Genomic DNA, 6,145 nt, shown 5'->3' with positions numbered 1-6,145 from the left:
ATGCTGGGCTTGAACTCATAGACCGCAGGATCAAGACCTGAGCCGAATTCAGATGCTTAACCTACTGAGCCACCAGGGGTCCTAAAAATGTCATGTTAATTTTAAATTTAATATGCTCTTCAATAAATCTAGATAGGCATTGTGTTTACCACAGAAAAGTTGTTAAAATGACAAATTTTTTTCACTTCTCTATTAAAAATTCATTAAGTCTATTCAGGAGCATTATTTTCCAAGTTTGCCTAATCGTATGTATTATCTAAGATGCTTATTAAGTAATAGATTTCTGGATCACAGCTCATCTAAATAAATATTTTCAGGAGGAATAACTTGGATATGAATATTTTTAAACTAGTATTTTGAATTATTGTAAGGACAAGAGTAGTCAGGAAATGCCAATCAGAATTATTGTCTAGTTTCTTCATTAATGTTACCAAATGATTAATATAACACATGATGTCGCTATGATAGGGAAAGATAGGATAAAATGGGCAGAGAGGGAATCATTAGGACTGGAAGTCCCTGGATGGGGAAAAACACCTATTTTAAAACAATGCTGGGAGCATCTGATGAGCAGACTCCCTCAGGCCTAAGGTTCCTTTAAGAATGTAACAGAAACCGAGTACTCCTCCTCAGGTTACCCTCAGGTATGTGACTTTGATTGTCAAAAAAATACCTAACTAAAATAAGCAAACCATAAAACTTATGTTATACGAGGGATAGTAAGATGATAGTCTGACTCCTCACACAGTGGAGTCTTGAGCTGATAGGAATGGAATGCCCAGCACCTAGAGCTATCAGGTTTCAGGGTCTCAGGTTTCTGGTCTCAGGGTGGGATCTGAGAGAGAAGGTGGTGGGGGAGGCGGCTGACCAGAATCTTATAGAACAAGGACACTTGCCTATCATCGTGGACATTCACTTTTGAATGCCCTCTCTCTGTAAAGGGAGCTTTCCTACTATTCTTAGTTTCTAATCTTATACTCTAATAAACTTTTGCCCGCTGCTCATTTTATGTCTACCTCTTCATTCTTCGAAGTGGCGAGACAATGAATCCTGGGTACTAAGGTAAAAAAAAATCTTTCAACACTGTTTTATTATGTGCATAAACAATGTAGATAAAACATAGTTTTAAAAAATAAGAAAAAATAAAAATAAATAAAACTCTTAAAATACTTTCTATGATCATCGAATTGTCTTGTGCACACCTGTCATGTTGGACCCCAGCTGTGGAGGTCAGTGCTCAGCAGGCATAGTTGTTACTGATCCTGTCCTATTTCAACGAGAGCATTATTACCATCAAGGTCAAATCCTATTTTTTATACTTTCAATGCATTGTTATAATTAAAGCATGCTTTTATGTGCTTCATATTTGAAACATGACTTTGTAGAATGACTTTTGGGTTTTTCAGGGATTCTAGTTGACTTTCTATTTTCCTACTGACCAAAAAATAATATGGTTTACTAACTTCTCAAGTGAATTTTATTTCTAGTCGTGCTTGTTGTATAGTATCCAACCCCAACACTTCCCCCCCGCCACCCCTTCCGAGGGTTTCCAAAGGAAATCCAAGGATTTCCTCTCTAGGACTCTCCACCTATCCTTCTGTGTAATCTGGAACAATTATTACAATAATCCTGCTTCCACCTTAATACTTTCCTCCACTAAAATTCGACCTGGAATAATGTCCAATTAATTACCAATGGTTATTTCACATGTGTCTGTGTCTGTGAGTGAGTGAGTGTGTGTGTGTGTGTGCATGTGTGTGTGTGTGTGTGTGTGTGTGTGTGTGAAAGAGAGAGAGAGAGATTCTGCATAATTTTTCACAGCCAGTAGAGTGGATTTTTTTTTGCCAATGAAAATGTACTTTCTTTAGTTAGAAAACCACTCATTTCTTTTTTTAATTTTTTTTAATGTTTATATATTTTTGAGAGAGACAGAGCATGAGTGGGGGAGGGGCAGAAAGAGAGAGAGAGAGAGAGGGAAGGAGGGAGAGGGAGAGTGAGGGAGAAAGGGAGAAAGAATATGAAGCACGGAGCCTGATACAGGGCTTGAACCTACAGCCTGCAAGATCATGACCTGAGCCGAAGCCAGTCGCTTAACTCACTGAGCCACCCAGCTGCCCCAGAAAACCACTCATTTCTGTATTTGTTCACCATGGACTCTCTTCCATTGTTTCATGTCTTTGTGAATAATTGTAATTTTTATGTAGGGAAAAGTACTGTGAAAGTGAAAGTATGTGTTAAGTATACCAAATTTGCTATTAAAATGTATCATTTGATTCCCATTTCAAGAGAATAGGAAGAGCGATTCCCAATGTTATGCCAGGGTACATTATACATAGAAATTGAGCCACTCCAAACCCCATAAAGTGATTATTGAATGAGCACCACCAATTCTAGGACTGCATCTCCCATATTAAATCTTAAATCCACGTTCTTCTCAGTATTATTCTTTCTTGACAAAACCTGCCTCAGCCCTACTTCATTTCTGAATTAAAGGTGTGTATGAGTTTAAAACTTTTAAGTCTTAACAGGCCAGTAGCTGCACATGACAATATGCATACAAGTGGAAAGAGCCTCCCTTCTATCAGCAGTTGCCAAAAATCCATTGATTATTGATAAATCTTCATGTACCAGGCATACATCTAAACTCACTTGATGTTCTCTTCCATCCTAGGAGGTAGATGCTATATTTACCAGTCCCATATGGCGAAGGAAATGAGTTAGAAGAAAGTCAAGTAACTTGTATCATGTTACATGGATGGTGAATGGTGGAGACATGATTCAATTCCCACTGGTTTGGCTCCAGAGCCTGCAATCCCAACCTCTCCAAGATGACAGTCAATGAGGGAACAAATGAATGAGTGAGTGAGTGAGTGAGTGAGTGATGAGTGAGTGAGTGAACGAGGACTGGGCTATTTTCAGTAATTCACAATACCATGGGTGTACATATGTGTGTAACAGCTATGTGTATATTTTGTACCATCGAAATTTTCACCTCTTTCCTAATATTTCAGTGAGAAATTTCTTCAGGGTCATGGAAGATAGAGACAACAGATGTTAATGGCAGTTAAAAGAAAAAAATGCCTGAAAGATAAGCTAAGCATTCAAGTGAATAGAGTGACACTGTTAGGTTTATTAGAAGAAAGTAAAAGAAATTCATTAATGGGGTATAGTGATAAGCAATATGGAATATATATATTATTATATATATTTAAAGTAGATAAATTTATTAATCCATGCCTCTACCACCTCTTTGTTCATATATTAGTAAAGTTGAGATATTGTTAATTATTGCTGAATCTGATGCCATGAATACACAGCTATTGAACCCATGCTCAACTACAAACGTAATCCCCTTAAAATATTAATATAAAATATTTATGTTTATATTATCTTTTATTGGTCAAATTTATACTTCTAATGTTTAGCAGTCATTCCAGTTTTCATAAATATTTTGACATATTTTTTTTCCTTTTTCTTCAGTGACAGGAATGCAATATCTATTCAACAGTCAGACAGGTGAAGTCAAGATGTTAAACAATTAAGAAAAGAAAGAGATTCCAATGGAAGACGTTTGACTTTGACTAGCATAAAGGTCACCATATCTTTATGTCACTTTATACATTTGAAAAGGTCTTTTTAAAATACAGCTTTTAACATAAAACAGTACATTTTTTCAACATAGCTCAATACTTTTGTGTAACCTGTCAAGTATTTTCATAGGTCTGACTTTACTGCTGCAATACATCAAAACATTTTTTGCTATAGAGGTGTTTGTTTTTAGTTAAAAAATTACACCAATAAAATAATCTTCAATAGAAAATAACTTGAGGATTCCAAGTGTTCAGACTGTAATTGTATTTTAATAACTACTATTAAATTAAGACATTTAAAAATATCATTCATGTGAAATAATTTATAAATTAAAAAAGTATATCATGAAATAAGACTGGAGTCTTTATTAAACTACCGAATTTGATTCTTTTTTGCAAAGGACAAAATAAAATACCTAAGTGGTAAACAATTCAACACCTTTTCAATGATGAACTTATCTGATAAGTTGAGACTAACTCATGTCCTTTCTTAATTCCAATACACTGACATACTTTAAGAGCTTTAGAGTTATTCTGCAAAATTAGCACCATTTTATGACAGAGGCAATACTGAAAGAAAATAAAGAGCAAATTTGTACTTGCTTTTTTTTTTTTTTTTTTCCCCTGAGTTTACATCTTAAGTCAGTTGATGTCTTAGGTCAGGTTCCCTGAAAAACAATTCTCAGGCACAAATTGCTTGCAGGAAGTTTACCGTAGGAATGCTGTGGGGGAACATCTTAAGAGAGTGAAAGAAGAAACAGAACATGATACAGTTCAATAGAGGACTTATCAGAGGTTCTAGCCTAGAGTGAAAGGACTCTAACATAGGCAGCAAGGAAGAGAGATCTGAAACGGCAGCTGTGGTTTTCACACCAACTGCCCCAGCAAAATCCCTCTCTACTTGCATCCATATACTGAATGAGCTTACCAATGAAGTAAACTCAGCGTTTTTCCTCCTTCAACACCATGTTACCTTAGATGTGAGCTAAGGGAGCGTTGTCACTTAACAGTAGTGAACAACTGGGAGGTCTGGGCCACCAGATCATTCAGGTAACACTGGGAATGCCCAATCCTAGATGTACTTCTGCCTTTAACCTGAATTGTTCTTGGTGCCACTCAGCTTTTATGTTGGTTGGTTTGACAGAACCCAGCTCCTGATGGGCAGCTGTAGCCCCATGATCACTTAGCATTCCATGGTTAGATAGGTTATTTCTAGCAACGAGGAGCTGTTGTTGTTGTTGTTGTTGTTTTTTTTTTTTAATTTTTTTTTTCAATGTCTATTTACCTTTGGGACAGAGAGAGACAGAGCATGAACGGGGGAGGGGCAGAGAGAGAGGGAGACACAGAATCGGAAACAGGCTGCAGGCTCTGAGCCATCAGCCCTGAGCCCGACGCGGGGCTCGAACTCCCGGACCGCGAGATCGTGACCTGGCCGAAGTCGGACGCTCAACCGACTGCGCCACCCAGGCGCCCCGGAGCTGTTGTTTTGAATGGTGTGAGGCTCCTTCCTGCAGATAAGCTTTATTACTTTTAATGTCACCTAGAAAATAGACCAGATGTGCTATTACCAGGTAATGGTACATTACATGTCTCCATCTTAGTGGGTGGGAAGTACCAAGCGAAACAATTTCCCTTTACTTTAAGAGGGAATGTTCCATCTACTCCAAACTATAGGAAGTCCAAAAAAAAAAAAAAAAAAAATACTAAGGTTGAAGGCCCCTGAGTCTTTGTAGGATTTATCTCCCATCCTCTTATATGCATGTGTCTTACTAAGGCCGTCAACTTTCTTACCACTTTTTCCTCATCTGTGCAAGTAATATGATGTCACAGATATAATGGAACAATAGGATATCATGTCCAAATAATCCTGGACCCTTTGGGGTCTATTATGACATAAAGTAAGAATTAACCCAATCTGAGCAAGGATGTAAATTGTAAATATATAATATTGCTCATTCCATGAATGTAAACCCATTTCTCATATGGATAAAAATAATATGTTCACCAAATCAATGTCCTTAGACCATTTACCAGAGGTTGTGTTGATCTGCTCTAGGAGAGTTACCATATCCAGCACAGCAACTGAAAATGATTCTACTTCTTGATTAAGTTTGAGATAGATTCCTATCAACTAAAAGAAGCCATCTAATTTTTGTACAGGAAAGACTTGAGAATTAAATGAGGCTTGTATGGGGACCACCACTCTCCTTTATTTAAGGGTTAATCCCCATCATGTTCAATCTACTCACAGATTGTGATATTGTTTGTGATTTACTACCTTTGCCAGGAGGAAGCAGTTTCAGAGACTCGCATTGTATCTTTCCAACAGGCCAAGGAACTAATGATGTGGTCCTACCAGCCATACACTCTTAAGTATGTCCATACAGATTATATATTGGGGAACCGTGGAAATGTTTACTAGATGGGGTATAAGCTGAGCAGACTACGATCTGAGTAGAGCTGAGTAGTGAGGGGAATGTGGGCTGGAACTCCATTTATTTTACCTGGTTTCCACGAGCCCTATATCTGAGGCCATGATGATGCTTCAGATTCTA

Source organism: Leopardus geoffroyi, chromosome A2 (genome assembly GCF_018350155.1).
Source record: "Leopardus geoffroyi isolate Oge1 chromosome A2, O.geoffroyi_Oge1_pat1.0, whole genome shotgun sequence".
Taxonomy (NCBI): domain Eukaryota; kingdom Metazoa; phylum Chordata; class Mammalia; order Carnivora; family Felidae; genus Leopardus; species Leopardus geoffroyi.
This window is presented reverse-complemented; position numbering follows the sequence as displayed.